The 23,780-nt window shown below is 40.0% G+C and overlaps 1 protein-coding gene across 1 annotated transcript in view; it reads right to left on the bottom strand.

Moving 5' to 3' along the window:
* The window catches only part of glceb (glucuronic acid epimerase b), an 82,242-nt gene that overhangs the window by 39,191 nt on the left and 19,271 nt on the right, over positions 1 to 23,780 (bottom strand). The window contains exon 2 of the mRNA XM_033621207.2: positions 7,081 to 7,195. The gene's annotated coding sequence lies outside the window, so the exon portion shown is untranslated. The remainder of the gene's footprint in view (positions 1 to 7,080; positions 7,196 to 23,780) is intronic.

The following is a 23,780-nucleotide window of genomic DNA, read 5'->3' as shown; positions in this document are numbered from 1 at the left end:
TTATTGGGTCATTAACTACTATTCAAAATGAAGCTGAGCCTTTAAAGAGGTGCAACCGTAAGTCACCTGAGATTGTGTAATATGACAATATATCAAGGTTGTAAGAAAACTAGAATTACTGCCCCATGGTTGTATGCCTCTGTGCACCAGTCAAGTTTCTCTCTTACAGTTTACATCCATCACATCTTCCCCTGGCAGCAGCGATGATCTATACAGATCTATTCAACCAGCACAGTTTCAAACTTGATGTCACCAATTCAGTTTCTGACCGTGTCTCCCCTTCTGTTCCTGAGATATGACGTTGTATAATGGCCAGAAAACTGTTGTACGTAGAATATTATGATGTCACAGTGAACTTGACCTTTTTGAATATAAAATGTCATCACTTCATCATTGTATCCTATTAGACATTAGAACAAATTCTGATCAGTTTATTCTTCAGTCTAAGTGGACATTTGTGTCAAATTTGAGGAAATTTCCTTAAGGTGTTCTTGAGATATTGCTTTCACAAGAATGAGACAAACAAGGTCACAGTGACCTTGACCTTTTACCACTTAAATCTAATCAGTTCATCACTGAATCAAAGTTAACATCTGTGCCAAATGTAAGAAATTCCCTTGAGATGTTCTTGAGATAGCACTTTCACGAGAATGAGATGAAAGGTCACATACTGACCTTGAACTGTGACCACAAAATTTTATCAGGTCATTGTTGAGTTAAAGGTAACGTTAGTTCCAAATTTAACTAAATGTCCTCAAGGTGTTTTTGAGATACCGTGTTCACAAGAATGAGATGGATGAGGTCACAGTGACCATGATCTTTGACCACCAAAATCTTATCAGTTCACTGTTGACTCAAAGTGGATGTTTGTGCCAAACTCGAAGAAATTCCCTCAAGGTGTTCTTGAGATATCATGTTCATGAGAAAGAGACAGATGCAAAGTCACAGAGACCTTGACCTTTGACCACCATTACCTACTCAGTTCAAGTCACCATCTCTGCCAAATTTGGAAAAATTCCCTCAAGGCATTCTTGAGGTATTGCGTTCACAAGAATGGGACAGACAGACAACCTGAAAAAATGATGTCTCAGGCCATGGCTATCGCCTGCGTGGAGGCACTAAAAAGGATAACCAGGCCTGCCTGACATTCTTGAGGTATTGCGTCCACAAGAATGGGACGGGCAGATGGACCGACGAAGAGACAACCCAAAAACATACTACCGCCGGCCACGGCTATCGCCAGCATGGAGGCATAAATAAGAAGGTCAGCTGGGCCTGCCTGTTGGTAAAGTACACTCAGTAGACAGAACCATTGTAATTTTATAAATGTGCAGAATCTGCAGTTACCTATTTGAGCCTGGTCGTTGTGTCTGCAGAGCCTCTCTGTCTCACTGACTGCAGCTAAAACCACAGAGCTGCAGCCACAGCAAGTGGAGAGGTCTGAATATTCATGTAGCAGCACGGAGGACTCACTTTAGGGAAAACTGCCTGATGTACTGTCACTAATGTCTGCCCAACAGCCACTGGGTTTGTTGTGAGTCGTTTTCAAAATAGAGTTGCTTAAAGGGTTTCAAAAGTCACCAAATCAAGTGACACCAAGGCTGCAACTGGATATTAGTTTCCTAAAAACAAATCTTTAGAATATCTTGTCTGTTAATCAATTCACTTTTTGCTCAGTGCCTAACCAGATGGTTTGTTACAAAGAACCATCTGAGAAGCTGTCATTGGAAACTGTTTGGAAAAGGTAAGGCACTTCCATGTGATTGGATGAGCTATGTGTCTATCACCATCTATCAACCAACTTTAACCAGTCAGACCAAAGAACCTACCAGTGGGGCCAGCTGGTAAATCAAACTCTTGCCGAAGCCAGTCGGGAGGCATGTATCTTTTTTTCCAACCCACTTTAGATGAAACAATGGCCACTTCTGCATATGAAAACATGCTGTCAGACATAAAGGTCCAATGACTGACTGCCAGTCTGATGCTTGCCAGTGCCATTGAAAGAGACTGCTGCTAACTAACTAGCTCGCCCACTCAGCGGTCCCTCCACCTCTCCCCATCACTCTGAAATTAAAAAGCCAGTGAGTTTGGTGATCTCGCGGGGAGTGGTCCGGTATCAGACCCCCGGCCCTGAGGTTTACACGGGCTGAATTTGAGTTGCTATAGCCACTGAATGTCCATCTACGCGAAATACAACAGCTACAGTCGCTTAGAAAATAGCATATTGGTAGTAAGGGAGTTCCAACCAGCTCTGTCATCACAGTGTGAGCAGTATGTACAGATGAGCGGTGTTTGGCTTAGCCCCATGCTGCCACAGAGCTGCCAGCTCCAGGGAACTCCATGCTGTGATGAAAGAGCTGGTTAAAAGTCGGCAAAGTTTCCTTTTAACAGCTGAAGTAACTCAAAGTCAGACAGTGACTGTTAGTAAAAACAGATAAACACTGGGGAGGCATACACATGTAAACACAACAGAAATATAAAAGAGGTAGAGTGGCATCAAAACTCAATGCCCTGCCTTTAAGGCGAGGGCTGAGAAGGGGGAGTTTTTTGGCAAGAGTGCTGTTCAAAGCCACAGATTACCTCAAGCTGTGCCACTTCATGGGGTGCCCAGCTATTGATGCCTCTATGAGCCAGCGCCTGCCTTCCTGCGTGCCATTGCCTGCTTTCATAATGCTAAAGTGGGTGTGGTTTCATCTATAACTAATTAAAAAAACAATCAATGTAGTCAGGGGAAGAGCGAAAACGTCTTCTGAATAGAGAAAAGCCTTCTGCGTCTTTCTTTGCTCTTCTTGTGTGAAGAAATACTCTCTGTTCTGATATATCTAGTGCTATTGCAGCAACTATGATAACCTTTTTAGAAGCCACCATTGCTGTTTTCAATGATCAATCGCCTCTTTGTGTCGACACACACACCTAAACCATACCCGTAGCTGCCCGTAGCTGCCAGTAGCTCCTCACAGGACGCTGCTTCGTGCAAACAACAAGTGGCACTGACACGCACACATTACTTGAAGCCTGAAAAGATGGATTTTCGTGTGGTCTTGTGATATCCTGAGAATGCAGCTGCTTTACAAGGTAATAAAATGCCAGAAAATAGAGAAAAAATTCAATTTCCTAAATCCCAATGTCACATCTACACATGACTTGCTTTGTCAACCAACAGGACCGAACTCAAAAATATTCAGTTTACTGTAACATAAGATAAAGTACATCAGTAAATCCTCACAGTTGAAACTTGAACCAAAGACTGGAACGTGAACCTTTCTTCATGCATTACTTAGAAGAGAGGCAGACGCCCAGCTAACAAACCAACACAGCAGACCAACAAGCAATACTGCATCACTGCTCAATAATAAAGCTTTGTTTAGAGGCAGCCCAGAAGTGAGTAAACTGCTTAAAAGTTAATGTGCCTGTGCGTTTTATCTCTAGTAGGAGGATTAAGCAGGTCATTACCAGAAAGCTTATAACTGAGGCCGACTGAGGGATTAAGTAAACTCCTCATCAAATGGAGGCAAGACAAGAGAGAAATGTATGAACAAGATCTTTCTGCATCATTTTTGAGGTAGGTCAAGTTAGCTGCTTGTCCGACAACATCATAGAAACAAATGTGGAAGGAAGGAACAAAGGATGTTTAGAAACAAATCATGCTATGGTAGGATTTAGTGCACATGGTATACAGGTGCGGGAACAATAATCTGGACTGTGTAAACTAGCAGTTAAAGGGAAATGGCAGATGTCTGTTTTTTTTTCTTCAGAAAGAATCAGAGCCCTTCATATTTTGAAAACTGTATTTTAGCAAGTAAACAAAACTGCAGTGTAACCAACAACCCAGTATCCTAGAAATTATCTATGTATAGTACTTAACTGCTTTCATAATTGCATTTTTTTAGTAACGTAATCGTTGACAGGATTTGTGCAAGTGCAAGACCTTAACACCAATAACCCATGGTTCGTGTCCAGAATCCTATCTTGGAAAAGATTGTGATTTCATTTTCTAAAAAAACATAAAAGTAAAGCCTATTGTCTTAGGATTTGGCAATAAATGTATGTTGACTGACTTAAGGGAAAGACTGTTAATTTGAGTCTTGATAGTGTATTGCAAAATTACCTACCTGTTTTGGCAGAAAAATCTAAAATACTAGGGGTGTAAATCACCAGTTTCATCACGACATTATATTGATTCTCTGGACAGCGATACAATATTTGCCGATATTACAAAATCTGCCACAACACAATTTCGAGTTGATGCGATTTAGGGGCCTGCAATCGTTATGAAATGATATTATAAGATCATTTCACATTATCTGTTACAGAAGATGCAGCCACTCCTTTCTTTTTTCTTTTCACCATAAAAAAATAAAAACAGCACATAAATAATGTGAAGTGCAGTTAAGTTAACTTTAACCTGACTCCACTAACACACATTAAACAGCACATGGGATAAGTTAACATTCAGGGTTTTCTGTAAGAAAGACTTTTCTGGAAGAAATATTTTCATTTTAACCCAAATTATCATCTGTTTCATAAATTTTCAGGGTTATCTGGCTTAAAGCCTTGAAGGCAAACTTCTCCAAACAGCCATAATACATGAATAAAAACATCATTTAACAAAAGTATCAAATTCAGCTCGGTAACAACTGTCAAGGTTCATGGACAAAACAATTGTTTTTTTACCCATTACATTGCATAAATTAGCCTAGCGGCTAGCAGATTTTTTTCCTTTAAGTCACTGTATCTCCTGACACAACAACTCAGTTGAATATCAGTCTGTGTGCACCTTTTTTCAGCTGAACATTGTTAAAACAGAGCAGCTAATGTTGCTGCAGTGAGAAGTTAGCAGAGTGAGATGCCATCAAGGCAGGTAACATTACGTTGTGTTTTATCTTTTAACAGCAATGTTTACATGTATGACCTGTATTTTCTCCGAAATCCAAAATATTTTTACACAGCTGATTTATTCCAAAGTAAATAACGTTATCTTCATTGTCTTTCTCTTGGCTGCTTGCCATCTGCCTGCTGCTGTTTGACAGTGACACAGACTTTCAAAATAAAAGCGCATCCTAAAGATGACGATACTGATCAACGTTTTTACTTTGCATCAATGACATTGGATAGTTGATCGTTTAATCAATGTACTGATCTAGATCGATGGATTGTTACACCCCCTATGAACGCTGCTGTCATGAAAAAAATGAATAAATTTGTTTACTACCCACATGTATGTGTGTATATTTATTGTTTTTAGATACTACGGTTTGAGGTCCTAAAGACACTGCAGCCATGTTTCGGTATGTTAATGACGCTGACATGAAGCCTGCAGCTTAACCATGTTCTAGCACTATTTAATAAACTGTTTAACAAAAACAACATGAAATGACTCAAGTATTTTCCAATTAGAAGCAATATACACAGTAATACTGTCATCTTTTCTTCTTATATAAAGGGGAAGAGGAAGCTCATTAGATTGCCAAGCTTGAAACCAAAGTAAACATCTTTCAGCTTCTTTTTTGGGTTCTTTGTGACTGTAAATGCCTCCTTTGTGCAAATTTTCTGAATTAAACAGCTCCTTTAGTTTTTCTGTGTGAGATTCATATTTACCAAACAACTAACAAATCAGGCATTAAGTTATGCAACTAGCCGAGCCTCATCATTAACTCTATTTAAACACATGTAAACATGACACAACTGAAACAATACAATTAAATACATTTACTTTTTGTAACTTTATTACCAAACTAATTGTTCGAGGAATTGTGCAATAAGTGCCAGCATATATTAACGAGACCAATACAAGCTAAACAGTGTGTTCGCTCTGGCTGTTGATGATTTCATAACACAGAATTTATCATAACACACCAACCACAGGACATGGCTGTCTCAAATATCAGATGTGGTATGAAGTGGTGTGCCATTATCCAGGGATTATCTCGTGCTGAATGGGGGTGTGTGCCTCTTGATGCAGACACACATATTACCCGTGTTATACAAGCTAATGAACCCAGAGTTAGTTCAAAGAGCTCCATCTTTCCTTATGCTATCAAAGATGATTCGGTGATGACAAGGGGAGAAACGCTGGGCTTCAGGGGACTTGTTACAGCTATGCTTAATCATTTCATCATACAAGCAAGACTGGGCCATTTTTCACAGGGGACAAAAGAGCATGCAGAAAATGTGAGATTTAATTTACCCATATAATGAAGCCCAGAACAAATTGGCATGCAGAAGAGATTGGGCTGTATATACAGTATGTTATTTAATTTCACATACAGTAATCAAGTTTACTTCATAAAACAAAAATTTGTTTCAGCAAGACTGTGATCATGGGCTGTGCATGAGCAATTTATCTACGCTACATGACATCTAAGGACAGTGATCATCCCAGTTTTTGGGCCTGTATCGGTAGGTTCAAACAACAAGAAGCTGCCAGCTGTAATCAGATTGTCTCACCCAATCACTTAACTATCAGCAACACCATTTAATTTGATACCCATAAGGTGAATGGAGTCGTGCGTAGTGTGGCCATACTTTGGAATGTTTTAATGGCATCTCGGCACACTGAACCTCCAACTCTGTCAAATACAATGTGCCCAGTCTCTCCACACCACAGACTGTATGGGTTGTAACAACTGCTGCCTGAATATGAGCTCTGTGCTGGGGACATTGTGAGAGTCCACCTGGCTGCACAGTCTAGCTGTTTTTTGTTAGTGCAAGTTGGAACCATTTGGCGGCTCTGTGTTGGATGTTAGCTGCTGCTGTTGTGTTAGTTCGTGCTAACTTGGCAGACAGTGAACTGACTGTTCACCAGCGTGGGAGGAGAGTGGCTTTGGAGGCGGCAGTAACAGAAAATTTGCTGATCTGGCAGGGAGTTTGGATGGTTCAGGTTCAGATCTCTGGTGCAAAAGAATTGAATGCAGGTATCGTTTGACTAGAATCGTTTTGATACAGCTTGGGTCTGGATTATATCAGTTGATACTCAGCCCTACTGACATCAGAATAATAACCTTACTTCACTGATATGTGAGGAACTCGAATATGACTCTATGTTGCCCCGATGAGGACTGTAACAATACTGATACTGACCTCTAATCCATTCACAAGGAAACGGCCAACTGGCTGGACATCCTGTTGACATTCACCGCCGAGACTTTCCACAGCTCGTTTGTCTGGTATGTTTTGCTTGCAGCTTCCTCAGCACCTAGACGTGACAGAGAAGAAAGTAGATCTCCATTATTATGGCTTAAACTTATTTATAAAAGATAGATTATTATTATAGTAATACTAATAATAGTCATTTTCCCTTTTAATATTGTTTCATTTGAATCATTTAACTTGTCTAAAGAGGTAAAACTATACTTTATCTCACAAGGAAAACAAAGATAAAGTCCTGAAAATAAACGTAACTTATAGCAGAATTTTGTGCTTTAATATTAACTACTACAACTTACAACCCATAGATTACGGGCAGCCAAGCCCTGCAAGCCTTTGACAAGTGTTTGCCCTAAGTATAATAGCATCAGGTGCCCAGGTTTGTGTTTGCTGTTACAATTTACGACCCCTAGATTCATCCTGTGACTCCCTCTGTGGGTCCCGAGTCACAGGTTGGGAACCACTGCCCGCTTGTGTTGCTCCTTACATTCAACCCAAGTTTCTGTTGACAAAATGACATTTGTCACAGAAGTGCATCAATTTCAAATGCGTGCTTATTGTTATTCAGGGTCACACTGGAGTGGAAATGTAAGGGCAGGTTTGGGCAGAGTTCATTCCAGCATGCACTGAGGGGAAGTTAGAAACAGTGGACAGGTAGCAGGTCTACCACATGTTAAATATTCACATGGCTGACAGGATTTAAAGTATTATGCAGGAGAATGAATTCCTCAGTACTTTTGAGCATCTTGGTCTGAACAGGCTCCACATGAAATCCTTTAACAGGCTAAATGTTTCCGGAGGTAAATTATGATTGATTGCTCCTGCACACTAAGCAGCTTTTCAATACAAACTTTTCTGAGGGTTACAAAATCATCAGCTGTTGCAATTCTTTCCCACTGCTGCTAATTATAACCTTAAATCAATGCTTCATGGACTCTGACACTGATGCTCTATAAATTAAGACGAGGAAACAAATACATAATTGTAATTGTGCCCATGATGAATTTGTAGGCTTTCCGACAGCAGGGTCATTAATGTATAACCAATCTATCAGTGCAAATACGCTGAGAGTGACATGGATACTTTACTCTGCAATTAATCTCACCACTGTATTTCTAGCCCCTGTTGAAACAGGCCATTAAACTAAAGAAGGTGCTAAATCGCCACATCAAAGAGAGAATATTGATCTTTTTATGAAATGTGCTTATTGACAAAGCACTTAAATTAGATACTGTAGACATAAAACCAGCTGGGCTCTTTCTGTCATCGCAGGGGCCCCCTGTAGTTTTACAGGACGTGAAGAGAAAAAGGCTTGGAATAGGACAAGGTGAAATGGACGGCACATCATATAATATAATTCAATCCAATTAGGAATAAGTTAAATGAGTCAAAGCGCCGGCCAAATCAATATGTGAGAGTTAATGTTGATGCAGATTTTTGCTGGTATTCACCTTTAGTGTCTTTCAGACTACAGGTTGAAGACAGATGTGAAGGCTTTTTGTCTGTCACAATATTTACTATACACCATCCCTGGATAAAAACACAAAATTTCTAAAATTATTTAAGATAATCTATGCTCAAAACCTGTAGCTACTTCCTACATATACGATAAAGACTGTATAAGAGGTCTGAGAAAGAAAATAAATATTTCTGAGATAATTATGCTCTGATCGCACAAAGGGAGGATGTGTGTTTGCGTAACCTGCCTTCGTTTGAACGATGGCACATGTTGTACCCAGACAGAGTGAAAAGGAAGTAGAAATGTCAGCAGTCTTAATCAATATTCCCCGGCTACTGTATGGGTGTACTGACGCTTTTTTGAGGCAGGTGTGCTGCAGGCAGATGGTGAGAAGTAGAAAATGAGAGTAAACGTCAGCCTAGAGCAGCTCATTATTCCTGGAGCTTATCCTGCACCACTCCTGCCATCTATGCATTTTCCAGGCAACATTTCATTCTAGATATCTCCTCTCTCTGAACATCTGGATATAGTGCCGTCTTGCTGAAAGGAGCATCTCAGCTGAGCTGCTGCGCAGGCATCCACGAACAGAGGCCAAATTCAGACAGTCAAGAATAACACACCAATTTATACATTCTGTTATATGAGGCCATTCAAAATAGCACGCATACGTGTTAAACCAACAGAAACACCACATGCACTTGGAAAAGCATTTGTGGTTGAGAGCACATTTTGTTTCAAGATGAAATAAAAGTGTTAATAAAACATCTTAGTTTCCCCTGCAGTGTTTTATAGTGTTCCCTGTTAGCGTCTAAATAAATGATTATATATTTACAAAACGTAGTTTATTAGGTACTAAGGCAGCCGACAACAGTCCTGCATTAAATCAAGCCTTCGTGAAAGTTACAATGTTTAGCTTTAGTTGAATCTGTTTTACAGAGGTGTTAACTCAGCTTTATGATCATTTTGGATGATGTAATTTCTGGTGCTCTTAAATTGTATTGCCCTATACCAACAGGTGTTTCTATTATTTTGTAATCTTCATTTATATCACTGAAGGTAAGCCAAACAACAGAAGCACCTCTATGTATACTGCAATACAGGTAAACAGCTCCACACGCTACATCCTTGATCATTTTGAAGGATGTAGCGTGTGCAAAATAGTAGAAACACCTGTTAGTATAAGACAATATAATTTGAGAGCACCAGAAATTACACTGTCCAAAATGATCATAATGTTGAATTAACACCTCTCTAAAAACACTTTCTACAAAATCTGAATGTTATAACCTTCATAAAGGATCAGATTTACTGCAGGACTGTTAAAGATAGGATAGGCTGCAATAGCTTCAGTTAAGGGTGCCAAATAAACTGGCAGCTAAGTGTAATATTAGGCTTATCAAAAGGACAGTTTACCCCCAAATCAATAATACATATTTTTCCTATTATCTGTAGTGATATTTACAAGTCTAGATTTAGTGTGAGCTGTCAAAGAGTTTGAGATATCGGCCGTAGAGATGTCTGCCTTCTCTCAAATATAATGGAACTAGAGGTCAGGGCACTCACCTTGTGGTGCTCAAAGCTCCAACAAATTGCATTCAAAAAACTCAACATCAATTTCTCCTTTAAGAAATCATGACTTGGTAACAAAAGATAATCCACAGATCTTGCTGTGAGCAGTTTCATGTAGGAGCCATTTGCTTTTTACCAACCTACACCTGCCAGTTGCATCACCACGCAGGAGGACGCTTGCTACTAATGGGCGAGAGTCCTAGGGTGTTTTCACACTTGTGTCTTTTCAGCCCTATGATAAGTGGACTCGAGCAGTGACTCAGCACTCCTAGAGAACTCTCTAAAGTGAACCGAACTCAGACCAGCTCGGGGGGTACTCTGAGTTCTGTTCGCTACAAGGCCCCCACTTGACCTATTCAGTTAACCTGTGCCTTGTGAACACAGTGCTCCAGGTTTGCTTTGCTCTTTGCCATTGTATTCAGCCCTCTAGATCACCTTCTGTTGCACTGAGATGCTTGAAAAAACAGAAAAAAAACACATCAGCCTGTAACGCTTGCAAGGACACAGGACGAGGAGTAGTTTGGTCCATGGTAGGTACTGCACGTCCCCAGATGTGGGAAGTACAATACATCAAACGACAAAAGTCTACAGCTGAGAAACACTGAGGTTTTCCTCCAATTTTAAGCTAATCTGAAAGCGAGGGGCTTCATAACCACACTGCAGTGCCACGTCAGAGAAAAACAAAACAATATCAATATATATAGTGTGAACAGAAAGAGGACAGAGGCCCCATCAGACCTGAAGTCGACCAGAAAGAACTGAGTCATCTTTCAAATGATCTGACAATGTGAACACAAAAAGAACTGAGTCCCTTTTCTGTTTGTCCACTTTTTGGTGCACTTTAAGAGGACTGAGTTCGGTTTGTTTAAAAAGGAATATATGTACACTGATGGCAACCTTCTCTGTTGAGCTGTAACGTTAGCTAGCACAGTGGCGCTATGCAAGCTAGCAGTAGATGCACACTTTCTTCCGTGCTGTGATTCGTTCTGTTGTCGAGTGAAGTTCGATAGAAAGAAAATAGTTCCTACATGAAATTGCTCACAACAAGATCTGTGGATTATCTTGAGTAACCAGGTCATGATTTCTGTAAAGAGACATTGTTGCTGGCAGACATCTCTACGGCCGATATCTCCAACACTCAGCAGCTCACACAAAACAGTCTAGACTGATAAATAGCACTTCAGGTAAGGAGGACAATATATATTTTTTTATTTTAGGGTGAATTGTCCCTTAAAGCTTTAGGGAAAACAAGAAGTGGTGCTTCATCAGTGAGGCGACACCTTTTAACTACATTAATAATGAGGTGCGATGCATCAGGATGTGTCTGATTTAGCTCAGCAGGTGACTGATTACCAATGTCCTGGAGTCAACCCTGCATATAGATTGATTTTTGAAGTTTAAATGACTGGATTTTAAAAAGTGGTTATTTTTGCCACTTTTCATTTGATTGTGACAGTATGTGTAAGAGATGTTTTGGACTGCTCTTGTCTTGTTCAAAACACTCCTTATCTTCAAGAGATGTTTATCCAAAAAAGCGAGCGTTGCCAAAAAAATAAATAAAAAAGCAAAAAGTAGTTGATGGACTATGTTTGAGGTGATAAAAATAAACACGTCTTTACATGTTTATCATAAATAAACATCCTCTGTGACAGTGGTATGAATTACTTCTAACAATCACTGCAGCAGAAAACAAAACAACTTATTTGCTGATATAATAATAAAAGAAAATGTCATCACGCCAGACCGGTTGATGAAGATCTTAATTTCTGCAGAAGTTTAATTTTTTAAATTAAACTTAGATCCAGGAAAAAAAAGCATGGGTTATCGAAATAATCTCTTAAGGCTGTGTTATGAAGGGGCGATGAAAGCCAAAAAGCACTCCAGCTCCTCTTCAAGGTGGCTTAGCATGTGACTCTCAAAGATTAGCACTGCGCTGACACCATTTTCATAGCCTTTACGTATTGTCCCATTCAATCGACCTTTCTTAAGCAAGGAGTTGACACTTCGCATATGAATCATGAACATCAACTTTATAGCTCTCCCCTGTGAATACATTTTGAACATTAGGCTGAGGATATTTCTTTTACGGCGCCTTGACTGAGAATGATATTAGGTCATTAATTATTCTAGTTGCTCCTCATTTGCTGCCATCGTGACACAAGCAGCCATCTATCAGGACTTGTAGTTGGGGTAAAAAAAGAGATGGAGACCCATCTGTTGGGCATTCATAATACATCCATTTTCTCTGGGGAGTCAGTGGCTGGCCAAACACTGAATGATCGCACCACTGATGCCACCATGACGCCAACCATCGTTGACCATCTGATGCCCAAAGCAATATCCAAGAATTCTGCGTCTGCAAAGTGAAGAGCTCAATTAATTGAGATTTCTGCTTGCAGAGCTGGAGTGAACTGATTAAATGTGATCACTTCTTATCGCACATTTCATCAACTCTGTCTCTACACACACACACACACACACGCACACAAACCAGAGACACTGTGATAAACACATTTACAGATTCAATACAAATGTCAGTTTTACAGTCTTCCTTTCAATTATTGTTTGGAGCTGCAATTAACAAATATTAGGCATTATTCTCCAAATTCACCCAAAGTTTGTTCTGCCATTTATTCTTAGGAGAGTCTACATCAGATTCATGACGTTCTTAAACGGCAGCATTGTTTGCACCTGTGTTCTTATCACGATAAATCCAAATGTCCTCTTCAGTTGAGAGCATGTCCCGGTTGATCCTAATTAGCATAGGTTAATGCCCTGCCGATCCCCATAAAAGGCCATGAGACTGCAGGGACGTGTGCACACAAACTGAAGAAGAAAAGTTGAGAGTTTTAATGTCCAACTGAAAATCTGAAAAGAGTGGAGCACTGGAATCCAGCCAAAAAAATTACAAAAGAGACGAAAAAACTGGAGGTACTTCTGCAGAAAGTGAACGCCAAACAAGCCGTCATATTTAGTAGCATCAGGACTGGATGAACAATGACATAAAATAGATGCATGACATGTTAAAAATACGCATTAATCAACCACTCGCCCCACAAACCACAAACTTTCGACATCATAGCATCATGTCAGGACTCAAGACAGAGATGATCGCTGAGAGAAGATAAGGGTACTGTTTATGGTGGAAACGCAACGGATCTAGGTACCATGTCATGTTGCTTTTGGTTCCAAACGTACCATACAGAAAATGTTTGGTAGAAAGGGACTTCTTTGTCCCACCTGTCTCAACTGCCATTAATATTTTCTAGCATGATCAATCACTAATTATTAGACATGGCATGGTTCCCATTAACGTAACTGATGTGTATTAAAGTGTTAGTGTTTATTTTAAAAGACCATGATGCTTTTTGTAAAGTAATCAAAATAATTAATAAAAAATGTGATCATAAATTATAAAATTACTATTGTAATATGAGTCTTTTAATATTACTGTAGAACTGAAGAAAATGCAATAACCAATTATTCTGGGTTTTAAGGAGGAATTTCTTCTTAAGAATAACTGGTGAATGAGGCCTATTCTTTTTGATGATTTGTTTGGTAAATTTATGGTCTAATTAAATCACAGAAATATGCATAACCCAAAAATCACGACACTGCCAAAAACAAAGATCTTTACTCCCCCCCCCATTCCCCCAAAAAAGCCACAAACCTTAGGGCCCGAGCTAGTCACCAATGCTAGGCATATCCTCCCAAAGCATCGGCCCCATGCCAACCTCTCCCAACTCTCAAAACATTAGGGTAATTTTCACACTGGATTTAGTGAACAAAGGGGGTTTCAGTGGGCCTGCATCACATGCTGGGAGATGCGTTGTGGTTGTCACAAGTGTTCAGGAATATAGACAGTAAATTCTGACGTTATTTAGTGGTGCTTTGCATATATTTAGGGGCTCTGTCACTCCTTTTTTGTGCCCAGATTGGGTGCAGCTGTTCATCCACTGTTTGTGCCCTTCTTTCCCATGCAGATACTATTTTCTATTTGTGAAAACCCTAAATGTAAACTATATATTTCCACACTTCACCTGTGGCATCATGAGTTACTTACCCTTAAATAAACATACATTCTTTAGCTACTTTTTGCATTAGATCATGGTAACATCAGCGTGAGAGTGACACACTTAAAGGATGAGGCAACAAGCACAAACAGGCTCTGGAGAGCAGGTCGACTCAGTGCACAAACGCAGAACAAAACACAGAAACTTGAAAACTGAAGCGTCTCAAAGAGCCACTCCTGCTTTGCACTCCAACTCTTAACTGAAGAAACAGGATGAAGGGATGGAGTGGGAGGCGGCAAAGACAAGCTTGCAAGAGGAAGCCAAGATGAAAGTAAATAAGAGTTTGGAAGTTTTTGGAAGCTGAGTAAATACCCTCGGTGCCTGTCAAGACCCTGTGGTGCTCTCTGTAGTGAACTCTGCTTTCAGGTTTGTAGGCAAAAACTGGCAGTGGGAAGATTTCAGCATCGGATTCCAGCAATAAGTCACAGAAGCAGCAAATAAACATACACAACAACTTTTAGCAACAGCAATAAACAAGTTAAAGCACAGGAATTATTTATTATCTCATTAAGTGTGCGAAAGCTGAAACTGTAAACTTATATCCACCCAACTAGTGCCCACATGAGACTTCTTTTACATATATTTAACTCTGCTGCAAGCTTAGAATCAAAACTCATCACATCATATTTGTTCTGCAACTAACCATTATTTTATGTTATCGATTCATCTGTACATTTTGGGTTTTTTTTTCCCCAATTCAGAAATTAGTGCAAAAAAAGGAAATTACAACTTCAAAATGTTTGGTTTGTCCCTCTTACAGTCCAAAAACCAAAGACATTAAGTTTACTGTAGCCCCTTTTACACTGCCTGTTTGAGGCGGGAATTTCATGCCTTTGTGCCGCTTTGCCCTTCTGTATAAAAGGAACAATCACGGAATGGAGAGACAGAGTTGTCTCACCTTTAACATGGCAGCAGAGGGAGTGACAGCACCAAGATGACATCTGTATAAAAAGGAAAGCCGGCAGGACAGGACTGGTTCATGTTTTGCCAATGTGTTTTGTGTGCAACCCACCGCAGGGAGATTTAAAAAGCCAGTGGTAGCGGTCAGAGGCAAACGCGAAGAAGAACAGTGGCCAAAAATGCCCGCATATTGGGAAAACAATGAGGTCCAGAAGCTCCTTACCCTCCGCACAGAGGACGAGATTAGCCACCATATAACAGGGACAGTAAATGATTTGTTACTTCCATGTTATGCCATTGTTATTGTTTATAAAGCGCTGGGGATACATACGTTTTTTGTCATGATGCTGGTGTTGTCTGGTTCTGTGTAAAAATGCAAAGCTGCTGTAGAGATGGGACTTTGTAGCGGCCCTGTGGTGCGATCTCTGTGTGAAAAGGTCTAATAAGCAGCAAATCCTTAAATGTGAGAAACTAGAAGCAGTAAATGTGGCAGACTTTAGCTTGAAATGATTATCCGAATATCAAAAAAGCTGACAATTACTTTTCTGTTGAAATGTTTTAGCTCTAAAATGGTTGCCTGGGTCAAGATCTTTGAATATGCAGACTCCACCGAGTTTAAATTGACTGAGTCGTCTGGCATTGTGACATCAAACAGCGGTTTCTCGGATAAAATAAAAAACGAAAAGTGAGTGCCGCAGGGGGCTGATGGCTAGCTAATCAATGCCAAGGTCCGGACTAACACTAATGTCAAGCTGTTGCCAAGCGCTGCCAAGTGGTGCGCCAGCACTGATGACGAGTAATAACTATGGCGAGAGCGATAGACAAGATGAACGCTGCTTTCAAGGCTGTTCTACATCAATGTGTCCTCTCAATATTGACTGACTTTGTATTTTTTTTTTACTTCACTTCACCCCACTTTTAAAACCTCAGCAAAACAAGTAAGTTGGCATGGCTACACGTCAGTGTGGACTTTAAATGAAAACCAGATTCAGGCAGATATGTGGGTTGCTAACTGATTTGCGTGAGGAGGCGGATTTGATTTTCATGGACCAATCACTAGAGCGGAAGCAATGTCAGACTCAAGATGACAACACAGTGTAACAAGTTGACAATTCTGTCTGTTATCAGGCAACTAAAATGGAGCTGATGTCTTTCAACCAAATTAAACAGTTTTCAGAAACCAAAAACAAATAATTATTGCCTGACTCCCCTGACCCAAAAACCAAAATAAAGGGCCAAAGAGTGCAGGAAAACATATTTTGTCTTTGAAAGGACAGATGATGAGCACTCGTGCAGAACAAGAACAGAAAGACAACTGACACGAGAACACGTCCTACTGGCCTCTGTGTATCTGACGAACAGCTCTGAACTTGTTAGTAGCACAGACACCTCGGTGTGAGCTCCGAAAAAGCAGAGGGCTGTGCCCCAGCTGCCTTTCACATGAAGACAAGACTTGCATCTTCAGAACCTTGTTAGTTCTCTGAAAAGGCCACCGACTAGTTTGGAATATTAAGCAGCTCATGCTGTCGGAAATCAAAAGGATTTTGGAAGAGAGTGGGAAGCTTCAAAAGGGCTTTGATGGTATATATCGCTCAATCTCCTGCAGATATGACGGAATGAAGAAATAAAGATAAGGGAACAAAGAGCTTCTGAGAGAGGAGGCTGGCTGAGGTTATTCTGCTCCTCTCAGAATTCTGCATATGCATATATCATTATTCCGCAATCAGAGAGACTTGCTCTTAAAATGTCAAGACTTCTGACTGGAAAGACTGATAGCACGTGAGAGACAGAAATAGAAAAAAAAATAGGAAAGTGGGACAGCATAATGTTTCAGGTCATTTCTCGTAACAGGCACACTCAAGTACAGCAGTTGTCTCACTTCCAGTAATGTCCAAATGTAGACCACATATACAGCATTAATAAGTAAAGAATATGTCGGTGCTATAACGCCTGGCAATGCTGCGTCTGTACTCTGTGTGGAAAAGGAAGCATCCGTAGATATGAAATCCCAAGTGTACAAAACTTTTTGGATGACTCAAGATTCACTTTATGTTTCTAGTGTGTCCTCTGCTGGGAGAAGGAACAGTAATTAGGGTGTGGGAATGAAAAAACAGTTTCCTTATGAAGAAGAAGAGGGGATGGAGGCAGGAGGCAGAGCGAAATCTTTGTTATGATTTCTGTGTGGGAGAGGAAGCATTTCATCCAATTCTCTCCGGAGGAATCTAAGGTCAGGTTCCTAATGAAATGATTGGATCACCAGCGGTCGTTGCAAGAATAATTACAGAAACAGCAGGTTCCCGCTGAAAGATTTAAAGACAAAGGCACACTGTGTCATTCTTAGCCAAACATGTTGATCTAATAATGGCACTCCTGTTTCAGTTAGAAAATTAACCGTCACTTTGCAAAGAGATTACATTAACATGTCTCATGCGATACGTCCTTCCCTTTAGTCACAGAAAAAATATGTTGTTGCCCTTGATGCTTGAATGCAGTCTTTGGTTAAACCATATTCAATTTCAGAAAGAAAAGTGAAGACCTAAAGAGTCACAGTTTGAATAATTAAGACGGTCTGTTGAGAGATTTAATTTGTAAAGCACCCTGGCTCACTGAGTTGAAGAATTCACCAGAACTCAAGCAACAAGGTTGAACATGTCTGGCAATGGAGGAGGGGTTAATGGTTCTTCCCAGCTGAGTCTGTCTTTGCTATATTCTGCAGGGTTACCAATAAATGCCCTTTTCAAGATAATTATTACTCCAGTTAGCGTCCTGTCAATCTCACGATTTCGCTCTTCCCTATAATTGCTCTTATATAAATCTCTTCAACCTCTCTCTGCAGCTCTCAGGCCATTTTCTTCCCTCTCTGTTCATCCTTCCATCATATATGTAAATATGATCACACAGGAATATGTTAAGGGCAGTAAGGCTGTTATACTTGGTGATTCAGGGATGTAATCTTCTTCTACTTTTACAAATTGTACAACAAGGCCATGCCAACTCTTTGGCAGTGTTCACAAGTCTATCAGCTTGTAACTCGGTTTGTAACCCAGAATGTCCATGTGGCTTGGCTGCAAGATTTCCTGCCATGGTCCAAATGTCTACTGGAAGCATTTCAGAAGTGGAGCATCTGAAGAAGTCTCTTGTTCTCACTGTTTATTACAACACCATGATTAGGTACCTTTAATATAGTCATACTGGGGCTGTCACTTTTCCCAAAAATCAAGATCGAACCAATTTGAAATGACACGCAATTTGTTCGAATGAATGTCTCACTTGGGTGGCAAGCTAACGTTAGTAGGTGAGTCCGTAGATTTGTCATCAGAGCAGCTCTGTACAAAATACAGCTTTGTCTTTGCTAATAATTTTTCCATTTATGGTGTAGAACCCATAATACTAATCCACACACTACTTCTCAGATGCTTTGGTGTGTTAAATCCACTCAGGATGGCTTTGCTCGCCAACGTCCTCTGTTTTTGTAGCAAACAACAGTAGCGTCTTTGCTTAAGCTTAGTTTACTTACAGGTCAAGAGGGCATGCAACAGGTCAAGCTGCTGGTGAACTTTTAGAGCAACCACTGCTGAAACACAAGGCAAACTAACTTAAAAACTTACAAACTAAATTAACCGGTATCCTGTGTTAACAGTCTGTAAATGAACGGTCTGTTGCGCTCATAGACTGTAGATTTTTAATTCAAACAGTACATTACAGTTTGAAATTTAACGATGCTTATTGTTCTTAATCAAATGTTTGAACATAAATACATCTGCCCACTTCACCATTCTGTTAATAACTGAAAAAATGATAATGTTAGTAGTGCAATTTTACCAGTGAACCAATTCTTTGTCCCAACCTCCTTAGTCACTGTTGCTAGATCGGACGAGCATGACAAAAAGAAACAGGCTTCAATGCCGGTTCGGTTTAGTTGGATGCTGCAGTGTTCATTAGATAATTTCTGGACGTCACATAGTATTGTGTAGGCTTTCAGTCTCAAAGAAAATGGGAAAAACCACACATTCTGAGAGACCGAGGATGACAAGACATGTTGCTCCTGCACTGGCTGGTCTGTTCCCTTTTTCCCTTCTGGGGATAAGTAATGGTTTTCAATGATTCAATTTACAGTGCTAACACTAAAACCATACATGATTAAGGTAAAATGATTTCCACTTCATAATTTCACCTGTCGCTCTCTGTTAAAAAGTCCTGTGCACACATTGTCTGAAGTATGTGTCAGGCCAGGTCTACATGTACACCAATTTTTTTTTATCAACTATACACTCCTGTACAATCTAATGAAATTCAATGTAACTGTTCTCCATGAAGTCTACTTTGGTGTTGCCTATAATGTTCAGTTTTTGTTGACACCATCATTAAGGTGTAACCACTTATGTTTTAGCATTGAGGTCATAGTTAGTGATGGTGTTTTTAAAGGTGTTTCTGCCCTCCTTATGTGTGTAAGTAGGGAGGACAAAGAATCAGAAACATCTCGGTGGTGCAGTACAACACCACTGCTAGCAAAGAAAAAGGTCGAATTCATTACACAGCTGTTGTATTAAATTGCAATAGCCTGCACAGGTGTACCTTAGAAAGTGGCCAGTACATAGTGCACTATATTTACACTCTCCCATTTAATTTGTGTGGCCAAATGTGCTATTTATGCTCAATATAGTACAAAATAATGATGATTCATAAGTGCCCGAAATTTAATGCTCACTACAGCGTAAAGTACTGAGTGTATATTATATATGGAGTAGTTAGGGACCGACAGAGCTGTGCTGCACAGCCATCTTTACTGCAGGTGGAGACATTAATGACCTCATTCACTACCTGAAGACAGAAACCTGCCTCTGTGGTAGGTAATGGTGCTAAACCAAAAGAAATGAGCCTAAAGGTCCATTAGACAAAACCCTGGACAACAAAACGCAGCTTGAAATTAACTAAGTGACAACTGGGTGATTACAATTTATTCTTTTATCTATAGATACCTACTTCTGCAACGACCCATCTACATGTACAGTGTCCATTATATCATCCAACACAAACAAGGCTCTTCCCTTGGTTTTATAATCACACTGTCCTTTCTACATTAGATGGATAAAGCAGGTTGAAGATATGACATTGAGATAGCCATGGTCCATCAAATCTGTCATTGCTAACAGGGCTGTCAGAGCTGAGCTGAATGGCAAATGTGCTACTCAGGTATGGGATCGGTTGTACAGTAGGTACGGGCAGTGAGAGGCAGAGGAGAGGAGACATGCTGGTGCTTTGATGGTACAGCAAAGCCTATTTACTCAGCTGCACTTCTTCATATGTGGAGCTCCACAGAGACAGCAAATTCACACCCTTTTCTGCAGTCAGCATTCCCAAGGCTTATAGACTCCAGCAGCATTCATAATGAGAGGAAAGATGTGGCAAAAATGTAAAAGAAAAAAGAGGAATCATTAAACTCTCATGCAAAAATAAATGATCAGCTCACACTGTCTCCTAGCTTGACACTCAAATTAACTAACACAGGAGATCACAATGTAAGAGGGCAAATAGAGGTGCTGCATGCCATCTGACAGAAACTGTTTATGTTTTCTGTTTGTGCATTGTCCAAAATATTGCAAGTGATTGAATTCAGAGTATCATTTTTAACAACCACTAATCTAAAGGAAACTGACTTTAAAATTTGTTTTTGGCCAGTCAGGTGAGGAATTCTAAAATGGCCTCAGTCATGCAGCTTCTGATGTAGGAGAAATTTACAGCCTTCATCTCTCTTGAAGCCAATCTCTTTGTGTTTGCGTGATTGACTAAAGCCTGCTCAAAACTTTGAGAACAAAGGCACTTTTACATCTCCTCTACCACGCACTAGCCAGCACTGATTTACAGCATTCATCTGGGACTCCGCTGAGACTTTGAATACCACTTTAATAACTCGCTGAAATTTTGATTCCTGTGAGCTGCATCTAAGGGCGATTTCCAGATTCCAGTTCAACTAACCTACATGTCTTTCGACTGTGGGCGGAAACAGGAGCACCCAGAGGAGACGAGCTCATGGGGAGAACAAGCAAACGGCACACAGAAAGACCAGCAGATTTTCGCCTTCTTGGCAACTCTGCCAACCACTGAGCTCCTCTGCTGCCCCGTCGTGTTGTAAACAGCTGAGTAATTTTTTAAATGTTGCACAAAGTTTGTCTGTATTTGACAAGTTAGCTTCGGTTTCAGTTCCCTTTGACCTGCAAATCTGAGCAGAAGTTCATTAGCAGAGAGGCTGCAGAAATTAGAAAAAAAATATCCTGTTGTTAAAGGACAGTAAAGAGCAATGGGAAGTAAATCAGCAGGACTACAGCTAATGCTCTATTGCAGAAAATTAAATAAACTCCAGACATTTTACAGACACCAGATAAAATTAGATAAAATACCTCCGGTACCCTCTGGTGATTTAAGACATCATCAAAACTGCTAATTTGCTATTTCAATTAATTAACACGATTCTAACAGATTACACATGCCCTTTCTGTTCAGAAATGAGATGCATCAAAGGAACTCAGATACTTAAGGTGTGGACATTTCTGGGGCAAACAGTCACTTGTGCAGTGAGTTTAGCTCAACACCATAATTAACCAGACATGATGCAAATAAAGACCACACAGCTCTTATAAATACTGCCTTCAAATGCATTTAAACCCAAAAGTTTCATGCTGGTATAGTGCCTGGTCCTTATGGTGCCCCAACAGCAATTAATAAAATCTCAAATATTCAAAAATTTGCATTATATTGTAAAAATGAGTAACTATCAATAATGAACATACTGTATAGTATCTGTATAAGGAAAAAGTATAGTCAGTGTATGCATATTTTAAATTATTTTATTTCCATTTTGTCCAGTTTGTATTTTTGATATATTTTTATCCTTATTTGTCTCTTAATCACTTTTTTTTCCCATTTATTCTCTTGCATCTGACTCTTGAGCTGCTGTAACGTGTGAATTTCCCTGGTGTGGGATTAATATAAGTCTTACTAGTCCTAGCAGATTTTATCTTGTCTTAAAAATCCAAGAAGTTACATTTTCACCATTACCTGTTGGTAAACAAAGAATCAGTGAAACATTACAACAGTGAAATATAAAACCAATCGCTCTATATCAAAATTGGTTTTAGTGGTATATTTTTTTTTCATACCTTCTTGACATTTGACTGAGATATACAGTATATGAAAGTAGTTGTGTGCGGGAGCGGCAAGTTCACTGTGTTCCACAAGCTCTTTCAGCTTAGCTTATAGCTCTCTTAGCTTCCTTATCTCATCTACACCTTCTAAATTAAAGTTTCTCTCGTCCACAGAACTAAGACTAACTGCCTTGTGAACTCATGGTAACACACATCATCAATCTCCACACAACTAAATAAAACTCACCAGCCTGTCTGTCTCTCTCTGCTGTTACTTTTAATAGCATTAGTCCTGTAAAGTTATCCCCACCCAGTGATTCCCACAAAATTAGAATCTATGTGTGGTGGTAACTGATGACAGAAAAAGAACTTTCAGGGTTTTTTGTATCATCCTGTGTCCCCTCTCAAGATTTAAAGACTTTTGTGGGTCCATGGACACAGAGCAGGCAGACGTCTTCAGGAGTTCTTTCAATCGTGAGTGGCACTTTGAGGAGGTTTGAGTTGCGGGATGGATAATTGATCTGTTGACCTGATCACAGCCAATCAGATCAAATCAATAGACTAGAGGAGCAGCTGCTGCAAATACGAGTGAATGCAAACTTTTTGTCCCAGCATAATGAATTATTAAGTTGCACCTGGTATTCTGCTGCTCTGTCTGTGCTCCGCAAGTGTGGTTCAACACATAAGTGAGTGGTATATATATTCCAGCAGCGCTCCTAATGAATGGTCCAAGTCCAAAAATAGAAATAAGTACGTGGTGACAGACGCTGATATTGTCACGGGCCACCACAAATAATCAAATGTGTGGGAAACTCTGCCACCACTTGCAGTCGCCATCGTTCTCAGCTCAGTTGCCTGTTCCACCAGTAAAGGCTGACCTCTGGGGGCACACATTTGCCATGTCACAGAGAAAAAAGGTGTAATTAATAAAAATAATGATGGCTGTTGGATTCCATTTAGCTGCTTCAGTTTTGGGGTCCTGGTATACTGTGCATGCTGGCATGCTCTCTCATAACTTTCTGGGAAATTTGAGTGTATTTGTATACAGAACACCTGTACCATTCCAACTATGGCAGACCAAAATGCCTGCTGTTAAAAAAAAGCATATCAGAGCCAACATTCCCACATTCAAATAACTCTTAACTTAACTTAACTCTTATTATAAGTCTTGACTGTCCAGAGGGCAACGTACACTGTCAAAGTTCTTGCAGAAATATTGAATAACCATGAGAACAATCATTATCACCCTTCTTGTAACAGGTAGTTCAAGCCTTACTTAAAAAATAGACCTTTCTCACTGTGGGCATTTCCTCCCAGTGGAGGCACAGGTGTAATTAATAACTTTAATGGTGGCTCTGTTACATTTAGTTGTTCCTGTAAGCTATAGGAAGTGAAGTGGCTGATAGATTGGGTAGTTTTACTGTAAATCAACGGATAAATGGGGGCTCTTTTCACCACCAGTAATTTATCCTTATCTCAAGTTATTGGATG

This window comes from Epinephelus lanceolatus, chromosome 2 (assembly GCF_041903045.1).
Source record: "Epinephelus lanceolatus isolate andai-2023 chromosome 2, ASM4190304v1, whole genome shotgun sequence".
NCBI classification, from domain to species: Eukaryota; Metazoa; Chordata; class Actinopteri; order Perciformes; family Serranidae; genus Epinephelus; species Epinephelus lanceolatus.
This window is presented reverse-complemented; position numbering and strand designations above follow the sequence as displayed.